This window comes from Erpetoichthys calabaricus, chromosome 16 (assembly GCF_900747795.2).
Source record: "Erpetoichthys calabaricus chromosome 16, fErpCal1.3, whole genome shotgun sequence".
NCBI classification, from domain to species: Eukaryota; Metazoa; Chordata; class Cladistia; order Polypteriformes; family Polypteridae; genus Erpetoichthys; species Erpetoichthys calabaricus.
The window spans coordinates 70,382,972-70,396,517 of NC_041409.2; positions in this window are offsets into that span (position 1 = coordinate 70,382,972).

The following is a 13,546-nucleotide window of genomic DNA, read 5'->3' on the forward strand; positions in this document are numbered from 1 at the left end:
TGTCCCTAGTGTACTGCTCTTCTGTCTGCCCCATCTTTCTAAATCACCCTATGGGTTACATGACCAGAAGAGCAGTCCTCCTGTTCTCCTTTCTGCCCATCTTGGGTAAGGCAGGTGCCTGGTGCCCTCCTTGTCATGTCTTGTCCAACACATTTCCAGCTCTCCCCATCTCCCTGAAAACACAGCAGAGCTGGCTCCAGCTCATCTGGACTTCTCACTCCTCTTCTCCAAGCTTGGTTTCATGAGATAGGCAGTGCAAAATGTACCCTAATGGTGACTTATTTTTTTCCTAAGTTCACTATAGTATACTCTTACACGTCTCATATTTCTTTGTAATTGCATCCTTCCATCCATCTAATTTTGATCCTGCTTTTTTAATTACAGGATCATGAGGAGCTGGTACCTACTGCAATAGAGATGCGTGCAAAGCAGAAGCCAGCTCAGTTCAACAAAGGGCACACCAATTTAGAGTCACCATTTTGTGATACAACATCCAAAAAGCCATTGTCCAAATGGGTGGGTCAAACCCTGCGGTGCGGGGCAGCCTTAAAGTTAGAGCATAACGTTAAACCCCCCGCAGACACAAGCCACATTGATTTAGCAGACTCCTTATTGCATATTCTACATTAACACCTCAGCCTTCTTGTCAGTAATTGGCTACTTGAAGGAATTACATAAATACCACATACAGGCTGACGGCGAGCTGCCGTGTGCGGCACTGTTGGTGCACAGCACTTAGTGAGCAAAAATCTAAAAGGAAAATAACCTCGAAAAAAGAGAAGCAAGTCATAAGAATGATTCAGAGCTATTGTACTGAAAGCTGTGATTAAAATGCTCTTGCTAATGCGTTTGTCAGAAACAGAAAGTGTCAAATTGGAGATTTCAGTCTCCTGACTGTGAGCCACACAAATTTTGTTTTATGTAAGTTTTCTGTTGTGAGCACTGCCACATGGTGGCTTACAGATATAACAAGCCATCCGTTCATTGTGGCCTGTAGAGTGCACTTGTGAGCAGATCCTGAACCAGGCCCGGGTCAAGACTACTCTGGTTTGGCAATAAGAAATTTTCACACAATTGACTACACAACAGCACCTTGTGATCAGAGAGTGGCGCCATTTCTTTTCTGCATTTAAATGGCATTTGCTAGAGATCTTGGTGAACAGGACACAAGTTCCGACAGGGAAAACAAAAGCATGCATCTAGTTTGACTGAGTATTGCAACCACTGCCATGATTGGTACTAGCTTGGATTAAAAGCACAAAACATTAATTTAGGAAAGTCTTTCAGTATTGTTTGGGATGGTTTACAATAATTCAGATCACTTAGCTCAGGGGTGTCCAACTCCAGTTGTGGAGGGCCGCAGCAGCTGCAGGTTTTTATTCAAACCATCTTCTAAAGTAGTGACCAGTTGCTGCTAATTAATTTCTTTTGCCTTCTCTTTACTTGACTTAACTCAGACCCCTGAATTGTTCCTTTTTTCCTTAATTAGCAGCCAAACAATAATGAGGCACAAAAATGAGCCGACAAGTGACCAGCTAACCTGTGCCCGCCACACAATATCTGAAAATAAAGAAAGGTGAAGGTCTCAGTAAGGCTGAACTGCTCAGCTCACCAAAACATCTTGACGGTGTTCTTAGAAAAGAAGAAAATCAACAGGTTTGGAAATGAATACTGTGGCAGAATGAGAGCAGCACTAAGCCGTAGAATTAAATAACGGGTTTAATTAACAACAAGAATCGTCTTCTAATTAAGAAATTCGTTGGAGTTTGAAGCCCCGACTTAGCTGGTCATCTGTTGGCTCACTTCACGTCTCATTTCTGTTAGGTCGTCATTTAATGAAGAAAAGAATCAATTCTGAGGACTTAAAATCCTTAATTCAGAGGACTTAAAATCCTTAAAGCAGGGCTATTAAAATAAAGGGAAAAGAAGCTAATTAGCAGTGAAAACTGGTCACTGATTAGGAAAAGGGTTAGAAAGAAAACCTGTAGCCACTGCAGCACTGCGGGATCAGACTTGGACAACCATGATTGGATCATTTTCATCTGCAAGAACTACACTGCTGCCTGCACAGTGCTAGTGTGAAATGGGCAGGGAAGGTGTAACATTACCGCTTGAACTGCCCGCTTGATCTGAGGGCATCGGTCCTGAAGCTGGGATGTTATGAGCTGTCAGCAGCAGTGCCCGAATTACTGGTAACACGCTTTGATTTGGGAGCCAAAAATCGCTGCATTGTGTTCATGGCTTCTTTAAGGGATGCCCAGCATGGACTCTAACCAGGTCATTTTGTTTAAACTGAGCACTCATATCAGCTTTTGTAAATGTGGAATTCTAAATACTTAAATGTTAAATAGTATCCTAGTGAGCCAGCAAGCTAACAGTAATGTTAAAACTTAAATATTCTTATTCAACCCAACCCTAAAACTAACTGCAGCAACAATAGCAAGACATTTTAACAAAAATCAAAAGCTTTATTAAGAATGCTCAAATATTCTCCTCCAAATAACAGGCGCCCACAAATGCTCCTCAACATGATGTTGGAGGGTCAAGGCAGCACCGTTATTTACTCTGCTTAGTCAGCAAAAAAGAAAGTAGGAATTTGTGACAAGAGCACAGGAAATAAATGTGATTGGCAATATAGTTGATGAATTGGGTGGGCAGAGCATAAATTTGGGTAGGCATTGCCCAACTCTTCCCCTTTCTAGATCTGGCCATGTTACAAACCCAGAAAACAAAAAAAAAAGATAAGGAAAGCAAAACATAAAAAGAAAAGAAAATTATAAAATAAAGAGCAAGTAGCAAGGTGTATGTTAGTTTAGATCAGGGGGGTTTCAGGGGGTCCGTGAGGGTCAGATAAAAATTAAACATTTATATTCACTATACAGCTTGGTACTGTTGATTTACAGTAGATGTAGTGGTAGTAGTAGTAGTAATGTTAGTAGAAAACATAGTAGTAGTAGTAGATCTGTTTTAAGTTGCACAACGGGTATTGTATTTCATAATTATAATGAGCGGCCATTACTTTTTGCATTAAAAAATGAGTGTTTTTTGGATTGTTTGCTTTAAACTTTAATAATACTTTGTGTATGTCATATATGTATGAGACAATCAAATCTCAATAAATAAAGTACATTATATTCATTGCATGCAAAGTTGTGTTTATGTGAATATTTCTGGAGAAGGGGGTCCATAGCTTTCATCATTCTTAATGGGATCCATGACTCAAAAAAGATTAAGAATCACTGACTTAGATATAACCAAAAATAATTAGTGAAAACAGCACGCCTCCAGCCTCTCCAGTGTTAGCTATAGAGGACTCAAACCCATCTATCACACAGGTGCCTACTGAGATTGCCCACAAGGCAGTACCTCAATGGATTCTCCTGACTCACCCTGCCTCTTTTCTCTCTGGTCTCTCTTCTTCCAGCTAATTATACTTTTGCTAAGTCTATTCCTCCCAATTCCAAGTACACGGCACTTCTGGCCAAGGGGACTTTCATGCTAGGAACCACTTCCAGGACAGGTCCTGAGATCACTTTCAAGGTTATAAATCATGTTGGTAACTGATGCGTCCATTCTCTTAGAACTCCATTAGCACCCTCAGGAGTGTCCTTGTAAACCTTGTCTTCCTTGTATAATTTAAAGAGACAGGCCTAGCCCATGACACCTGAAATAGAGTGGGGACAACATAAATGTGCCGGCTCTCCCTACCTCCACCTAATGGACTGGTTTGTATTTATGCCCCAGCAGTAGTTGTCTCGGGGGATGCAGTCATAATACTGAATCATAACTCCCACTATTGGTAGTGTCTTTGTATTGGCAGGGCACCTACCCCTAGAGATTATTATAGCTTGACCTGTTTTTGACCATTGTCTTTGTCCTTGTATTTATCATCCATACCAAACTCATATATTCTGTAATTTAGGATATTTCACAGCTGTAGCTTAACTTGAAATCATTGTGTACATCACAGAAACCCACCCTGAACAAGATGGCCGATACCTACAGGTACAGTGCAGTACAATTGGTCCCATACTTTGAAAATGGCTGGTTTGGTAGCTGAAGTGACTCATCTAGTGTCACATGAAGGGTCAGTGGAAGGATTAGGGTAATCTCTGAGACATCTACATTTTTAGTAAAGCTTGGACCTCAGCTGTGAATATTACACTAACAGTACACACATTCTCTCCCACCTGGACAAGAACGATACATATGTGAGAATGCTGTTGGTAGATTACAGCTCAGCGTTTAACACTATAATTCCTTGTAAGCTTAACAGCAAGCTAAGTGCTTTGAGTCTGAATGATTCTGTATAGATCCTGGGAAGATCCTGAACGTCTTGTTAGATAAGTACCAGGAGGTTAAACTGGGTGGCATCACTTCCATTACAATGACTCTCAACATAGGAGCCCCTCAGTGATGTGTACTAAGTCCTCTACTACAGTATATTTCCTTTACACCCATGACTGCATGGTTAGGAACAGTTCTTACATCATTGTGAAATTTGCGGATAACACAATGGATGGGTCTTATTTCCAGTGGTGATGAGACTGCATACAGAGAAGAAATCAGAGCCTTGACACACTGGTGCCAGGAAAGCAGCCTCTCCCTCAACATGGCCAAAGACAAAGAGATAATAGTGAACTTCAGGAATCGAGGAGGAGTACGCTCTACTATCACCATCAATGAGACAATGGTGGAGAGGGTGAGCAGTTTTAAGTTTCCAGTGTGCATAACAGTGAGGACCTCATGTGGACTGTGCTGAACAAGGTGCAACAATGAACTTTTTTACCTCAGGCACCCGAAAAGGTTTGGCATCATTTTACATCTACACTATTAAAAGAATACTAAATTGTTGCTTAATTGTGTGGTATGAGACCTGCACTGCCCTCAGTTACAAAGCCTTGCAAAAGGGAAAGCATTCTGCCCAGCAAATTATTGGAGGTGACGTTCATACCCTACAAGACATAGATGTTAGGCAATGCTTTGGGAAAGCCAGGAAAATCATCAATGACCCCAAGTCACCTGAGTTTTGAACTATTCACAGGTAGGCAATACCATATCATCGGGTCTGACACAGCTTCTTTATCAAGCTGCTAGGATGCTGAATTCTGCACTGAGAATGTTACTAATGCTTATTACCCCCTACTCCTGCCACACCCCACCACCTTCATGTTGCTGTTCCTTCATCTCTTCATTCCATTGCACCACAACTTTTTTGTGTTAATAGTGTACACTGTATGGTGCATGAATGGTCAGCATGTCCAAGTGTTTATTTATGTCATTTTTGGACAGTATATGATTGGTGAATTAATATTTAAATATATTTATTATGCGTATGCTCTGTTATTGCTGGGGACCTTTCACACAAGTCTTTCACACTCCTGTACATTCGTGTTGGGTGATGTGTCAATAAAGTGACTTGACTTGAATAAAACGATCAGCTGGAGTTAAAAGAAGCAACCACATTGCTTTACTGAATCTACTAGCAAAACACATTGCAGAATATCGGACTTCTACAAAAAAAAGTAATGTATGTCATTTTCTGACCCATTTAATCCAGACTAGGGTCACAAGGGTTGCTATAGCCTATTCCTGCTAGTATAAGATGCAAGGCAGGGACAAACCCTAGACAGGGCACCAGACCACCATAGGGCAAAACACACACTTGTGCCAATTTAGTGATGCCAATTCATCTAACCTTAATGTCACTGGACAGCATGGAGAAATCCACACAGGCATGGGGAGAACATGCCAAGTCCACATTGGGACGACCCAGGACGTCAACCCTGGCCTCCTTACTGCAAAGCAGCAGTGCTACCACTGAGCCACTGTACCACCCTACAAAAATGTTGACTGTTAAAAAATATTTCAATGTACTTTTGATTGTCTTTAATAACAGTAATTTCAGACATGAATGCCCATTGGGAGTACAAGCAGTGGATTACTGAATATCTGCTAATTCCACTTCCTCTCCATTTTCCTTTTGTGAGTGCAGTGCTTAGCTGGCAGCACAGAGGCTTATGCAGCTGTATTGCAGCACCTGGATGGTCTGCACATTCTACCCATGTCTCAGTAGGCTTTCACTAGGGATTTCAGTTTCCTCCCACATCCCAAGGATATGCCTGTTAGGTTAATAGGTGACTCTAAATTGATCTGGTCTGACTGTGCCCTTTCTTTAGTGGGTTAAACTCCAATCCTGAAATGTGCCAAAATACTGCTGGGCAAGGCGCTGGCCACCTGTAACTATGGAATGGGAAAAGACGGTGAGTGGCATGTAGTGCCATGTGTCAGAGAAAGGCCACCGCGTACACTAGAACATCACTTTGTATGTAGATCAGCTTTATAAGCAAAAGCGCTAGCTGTGCACAAGCTCCCTGGCTCAAGGGTGCTTTCTTTTTATCTGTGTGTAACCTGGGCTAAGTTTAAAGAAAAAAAAAAGGAATATCTGAATGCGAGTTTGTGTTAATAACGTTTATTGACTGAAATGGGGTACAAATTGTGGGGGTTGGGTAAGGTTAAGTTTGATATGTAAGTGTCCTCTGATTGGACTATCAACAGTCCATATAAGATAGGGGTGAGACGAGATTTAAGGAAGAGGAGTTTCAGGCAAAACGGCGAAACAAGAAGGAAAGAGAGTTTCAGGCAAAACACAGAAACAAGAAGGAAAGGAAGTTTCAGGCAAAACGCAGAAACAAGGAGGAAAGAAAGACAGTTGAGGCAGAACGCCGAAACGAGAAGGAAAAAGAAAGAGTAAATAATTTTAGCAAACCGCTAAAACATAAAAGTAGAAGATGGGAGAAGAGAAAGATTTAGCAACACGCTAAACTTATTAGACAGAAAGAAGCGATAGAAGGATGCTAAAGGGAACGTGAAATAAACAGTGTATTGAAAAGCCGCGATGAGTAAGAAAGAACAGTCTAGCAAAATGTTCACGCGCAAAGCGACGCACCGAGGCGATAGATATTTCAGAGAGGAGTAAGCAAGTGGGGAACACTGTAAGGCCAGATTATACTTCACGCGACGCAACGCATGCTGCAGCGGACGCTCCTGCTACACAAGCATTGTAGGGTTTATACTTGTGCGCGTACTTTGCGTACATCTGGAGGAATCCAGCAGGTGGCAGTGTGAGATATTATCACGGTGAGAACAGGTTCGGCTTCGCTGTGTTGTGAATTGCCTGGAACACCCATTAAATTCCGATGACACCTTACCGCAATATCTCTGAAAAGGATGTTTAATGATTAAATCCATCAGTCCAGGGATTTGTCCATTTCCGCTAGCATTGGGCACGAGGCAGAAATAATCCCTGGACGAGCTGAATACAAGCACTCACATATACTAGCGTCACTTTAGTGTAACTAAATCTGCATTTCTTTGGAAGGAAACCGGAGCACACTGAGGAAACCCAGAAGGAAAACATGTAAACTCCAGGCAGGGAATATCAGCGATGTGACTCCCTGCAAGACAACAGCACTAACGCTCCGCCACTGTGTCACCCACATGTGTGTAATTATTAACAGTATTCATTATTTAAACGAAATTACCGAGTTATCTGTAAAATGTAACATACATACTTTAATGCTTTTTTGCTGCTGTCAGGACCGGATGGAGGCCCTAGAAAAAAAGACGGCACAGAAGATGGTATGTGAGACTTTTAAAATGTATCGTGTCATTACGATCGGGAATATGCGACGCTTGAATATAAAAGCACCACGAATACATCTGTATGTCCACATTTTGCTTCACCACATCAAACCATACATCAAACATTGAAGCGTGCACACCGATCTTGTAGGATCTGCAAAGCTTTCTGTCACAAGTAGATAGTAAACAGAGACTCTGATGTCACATTCCAACTTTTAACACACTGTGCCCCCCAACTTTTTGCCGGTACTGCAACTCGCGTACACGTCGTGTTAATTTCTGAGGACCTGCTCAGAGGACGCATCAAATGAATGCTCAGAACGCGTGGCAGCCATGATGCGGGCGCGTACACGTTCTGAGCGTGAAGTATAAACGGGCCCTAAGGGGGCACCATCAAACAGAGGGTGTCTATAGCCAATGGAAAGGACAAGTAAGTGTGCCACTGCAGGACACGAAGAGAGTCGAGAGAGGAGAGGGACTGACATGTAGTGGACAGAGTGATTTGGTGACCTGAATAAGAGAAAGACGGCAGGACACGAGTTCAGCACTGGCAAACCGCGAGTGAGGAGGTTATTCAAGAGGGAGGGAGACGAGAGGCCAAAAAAAGGTATCCGAGGATAAAGGAGAGTACATTCAAACAAGGTCTGTGTGTGTTTTTTATTTTGCTTGTTTTAAGTGGCTTGAGTTAAATCCTCAAGTGAAGTGGCCAGTTCTGTTTTGTTTGTTTGGCCACCACACACCCGAGCTACGGTTTGGGGCCCCCAACGTAGTGAGTAAACTTCACTGACTGTGGTAATTAATAAGGGTGAGCTCACCAGTAGTATCGGACGGACAATATATGTATAGCTGTAAATAATTTAGTGTTTGTGTTTTATTATGTATTGTATATATTTGAAAAAATACCTAGTTTGGAAACCTGTTCATTTTGCATGTAAGTAAAGAGTGTTTTTTAACTTAAATTTGGAGTAAACTGTGATTTGGTTGAGTGTTCAAAGACTGAAGGTGGCATATATTGTACATGCCAACAATAGAGGTGGCGACACCATAATAAAGAGCTCAGGGTCTTGCACGCTGATTAAAGGAAGGGTGGTGCAAGGGGGTTACATGTTCTTTTTGTTGTCCTTGAAATACTTTTATTGATTATGTGTTGGCTTTCCTCTTTATATATTATTTGTGTTGTCTTTTATCGAGTACTGTATACATAAATGGAGTGGGTGGAGTGGAGGCTCTGAGGTTAAGGATCTGCGCTGGTGTCTGGGAGGTTACAGGTTCAAATCCTATTACATGCCAGAAGGAATCCTGCTCTGTTGGGCCCTTGAATAAAGCTCTTAACCTGAAAATTACTCCAGAGTCACTGTACAATGGATGACCTTGTGCTCTGACCCCCAAAGGTCATGCGAAAAGGCAGTATCCCCTCAGGGATTTAAATAGTATATCAAAATAAATAGGGGGAATGGTGGCTACTCTAAAGTCAGCTAAATCATTTCACGTGCAACTGGAAAGAATGCAGACATGTAAACATTTGGCAGATAAAATTTAACAGAAATAAATAAACATTTTTGTAAACATATTAAATATGATTACTTAACTTGAGGGATGTAAACCCTGGAAATTCATTCTACAAGAAGGACCTGGGAGTTGAAGCGAACCCGTCATTTTCTGTGCCCAGGCAGGGTATAGCTGATATTAAGAGGGCTAATTGAAGTCCAGCAGGTTACGTAACACGGTATGTGGAGTACATGCACACCAGTGTGGCCTCATTCTGAATTGTGTGTGTAGATTCTCATCTCCATACTACAAAAAGACAGCAATGCTATGGAAAGGACCACCTAGGCTGGTTACAGGACTGCAGGGTATGGAGTTGACACCTAAGAGATGATATAGAAGAATTGTTGAAAACTTTTGAAGGGAACTAGTAGGGTGGACATGAGTTCTGCAGATAGAAAATTGGGGAAAAGATGGGATATGGTTATGGATAAATTTCTTACCAATATTAGAGTGTTTTTCATCACAGTGAGCACAGTAGACATATTGTGTTCACAGGATTTTGAAAGAGTTAAGTGAAGAAAGATTACTGTAATGAGCTATGTTTGCTTCAATGACCTGTTCTGATTAACACTCATTTGTTATATATGTTCTTATATGGCAAAAGCCATCCTGCAAACATCACCATGGGCCTACAGTTACACCAGCAATAGTTTGGACTGACCACTGTCACAAAAGTGCTCTTCAGAGACCTGGATAAGATGTGATTGTCCGCCACACCAGGAGTCCGCACTGTCAGCTAACATCTTCTCTCTTTCCTCCTCTGCAGACCTACAGAAGGAAATCCCACCTGATGACCTCACTTCCTGTCCCAGCTTGCCTGACCTCACTTCCTGTCCCGACTCTATATAACCACCACCTTGTTTCATTGTAATTCAGTTCTGCATTGAGCTCATTCTGAAAAGACATCATTCTTTCATTTTTGATCGCTAATTTTCAAGTATACGGGGTAGCAACCCTAAACCTTTATCTTTGTGTTTGTGATTCTATCACACCACCCATCCTACGATACAACTCTCTCAAAGAAATGGCCGAGGAATTCTTAGTGTGCTGTAGGAGTAGTACGAGCATTTTAAGGCAACCCTGCCTAGTTATCTCCTCTTTATGCAGGCTAAATAAGGGGCTCCTTTAGTCGTGTTTGAGGACTTGACAGACATTTACTTATCTGGATATGCTGCTCTTCATCACTGGTCCTGACATCTTATCACTGCTATGACAAAAGTGTTTGTTCTGCTCTAAATAAAGTTACATCGCTAAACTCTACCAAGCTGTGCTCATGTGGTGTCAGTAATGAATAATGGAGAAGAGCTTGGCAAATAGACAGAAAGACTATAGGAAAAAAAACATTCTGATAAAAAGAAAGAAAGAAAGAAAGAAAGAAAGAAAGAAAGAAAGAAAGAAAGAATATTGTATTTGATGCTGCTCAAAAATGAATATATAAAAAGCCCCAGAAGGTAGCTATGGAATCTGGACATCTTCAAGTCAGCACACTACAAAAGCTATAGCAATAAACCATTTACCATTTTGAAGCCTTCATTCATTTTAATCCCAATCATAAACAAAGACGATTATGACATTTTGTTAGTTCAATATGAGGGATGCCTTGAACCGAAGTACAATGTCAGCCATGAAAAAAGCCTGTCTCAAGCAATGATCAAAAAACCTCACAAGAAGGCGGAAATGTTCATGGCAGAGTAAAACAAAAGGCAGCGGAGCAGAACAGCAGACTGTGACCTGGCAGATAGCAGCAGTGCCCATAAAATTTCATGTAACTGGCAGTAATGCTGCGCTAACCAGAGGGATATATTTTATCATATTCACAACTGAGAGAAAATGAATGCAGTGTTGTTGAGCACAGAAAGCCAAATAAATTGTTGAAACAACTTAAAGCAAATGAAATGTAGAGATGGAATGACTGTTTATTCTCCTAAAAAGGAAGATAACATACAAGGGGTCCTCTCCTTAGCGGAATGCTAACAGTAGAGTGGAGAATTTGTGCGCAGAATCCTCTTTCTGAAGGAACTTGTTTCACATCAGTCCTCAAGAAGCAGGAGCCTTTTCTAGAAGCAGCTGGAAACTGCCTTGCATGACGTCACATGTACCTGGAAGATTCATTTCTGCTCTTCTATCTGCTATAAATATGAACTTATTCTAACTTGCTGTGTTGCTACGACAAACTATTTTCCTAATTTCCTCTATTATGGAATGTTTTTGACACGGAATGCTTACAGGCCTTCAACCAAAACTTTATATTAGATAAAGGGCACTTGAGCAAACGAACTGTATTAATTTCTTTTTAAAGGTATTCAATGTTTTGTAACACTAGGGGTCGCTGTTGCCCCTTTAAACCCATCAGACAGACACTGACAACATGAAGTAAAAGCACCAAGAACACTTTTTATTCCTTTTTCTTTCCTTCACAGTGCTCTCCACCACCACAGCCACAAGTAATAAACAATTATACAGCACGTATACTATTCCTTTTTCCTTTCTCTTTCTCCTCCATACCTCCAAGCAAGCTTTGTCCACCTCCAAGTGACTCTGGCTCATTTGCTGGATTCACAGCAGTCCTTTAAATAGTCCTTGACCCGGAAGTGCTTCTGTTCTTCCTCCCATGTGACTTGGGTCAGATGGAGAATTCCATTGTCTTTGATCAGCCCAGAAGTACTTCAGGACTTTTGTCCTCATGACTTCCTAGTACTTCCAGGCTAAGAGAAGCATGAGTCCCCAGGACCTCTCACAGCACCCCCAGCACCCAAATGGACTGAGAAACTGAACTCCAAGTCCCAGGACACCCTGTGGTAATCTGGGGCACCGCTATACTCCAGGGGAGCTGCCATCTAGCGTTTTGGGGGAGGCAGTGTTCTAAAGTCCTTCCAGTCTTTGGGCAACCTGGCTATCCATCACAGTCTCCAATGGACAAAGTTAAATAAGCACAATTAAAAAGATAGAGTCAGCTGAATGAACACAGCCTGGCTTGACCACAGTATGGTCCTGCTCGGTTAAGCCTCAGTTATTTTGAGTATTACCTCTACAGTCAAGCCACCAGCACAAGAAAATTCCTAAAGAGGTAAGAAAAAACTAACTAATAACTATCATTCTGGAAAGGAATACAAAGACATTTCTAAAGATCTAGGACCCCACTGAACCACAGAGAGTGCCATATTTTTTAACAGAGAACATTCTCAGGAGTATCCAGTTGACCACAATTTACTCAAAGGGTGTGGTGAAAATCATTGAGGAAGACTTAAAGGATCCTAAAAAGCTTCCAAAGATCTGTAAGCTTCTCTCTTCTCACCAAACATCAGTGTCCATGACAGTCAGAAAGACACTGGGCACAAACCAGCCTCATTGAAAAGTAGCAAGGTGTCAGCCACAGCTGACCAAGAACAAAAATGTGCATCTCTCATTTGACATTTGATGCACAGATTTTTTATGAGAATATTTTCTTGACAGATGAGACTATAGTCGAACATTTTGGATGGCATGGCTCCAATTATGTATGGCACTAATCAAGCACCATTTTTATACAGTAAGAACAAACATCGTACCAGCAAAAATACCTTGTAGTTGTAGTGTGATGGTGTGGGGATGTTTGGCTGGTTTAGGACTTATCTGATTTGCTATAGGTGAAGAAATTGTGAATTCTGATCTGTTTCAGAAACTTATTACTGAGAATGCCTTGACATCTGTCTGGAAGCTGAAGCTGCAGCTTAGTTGTGTCATTCAGAACAACAATAATCCAAAATGCAGACTCAAAGCCACTTTATAATGGCTGCAAAGAGGCAGAATTGAAGTCCTGGACTGGCCTATTCAGGTCTATTCAGAAATGCAGCATCAGTACTAGAAACACACAGTTCAAGTTCAAAAACCTACCAATGTAACTGAATCAAAGTCTTTCTGCAAGAAAGAGAGGGCTAAAAGTTCTCTACAGTGATGTGAAAAACCAAAAGTGAATTATGAGAAGTCTGATTACAGGTACAGGGCATGTATACTCATTATAACATGGAAGGGGGCAATTACTTTTTCACATGATGTCAGTTGGTATTTTGTCATTGTATACTGTGCCACATTTATTTACAATGAAAATAAATGTTTAACTAGCATACGAATAATAAGTAAAAATATACTGGACTTAAATACCAGTCCGGTGAAATTCCGCAAGCAGCTTAAGGTGTGCATGGATTCTCCTGGGGTTACCAGTAAAAAGTAATATTAGAAGTGCATACAATGAATCATCTCCAAGTATGTAATATAAACAAAAACACAAGAGAGTGCAAATATCTTTATCGGTCAGTTTTCACACCTGCTTAATCCCAAAGTGGGAGTCTAGGAGTTCTGAAGGGTTATCCGCATA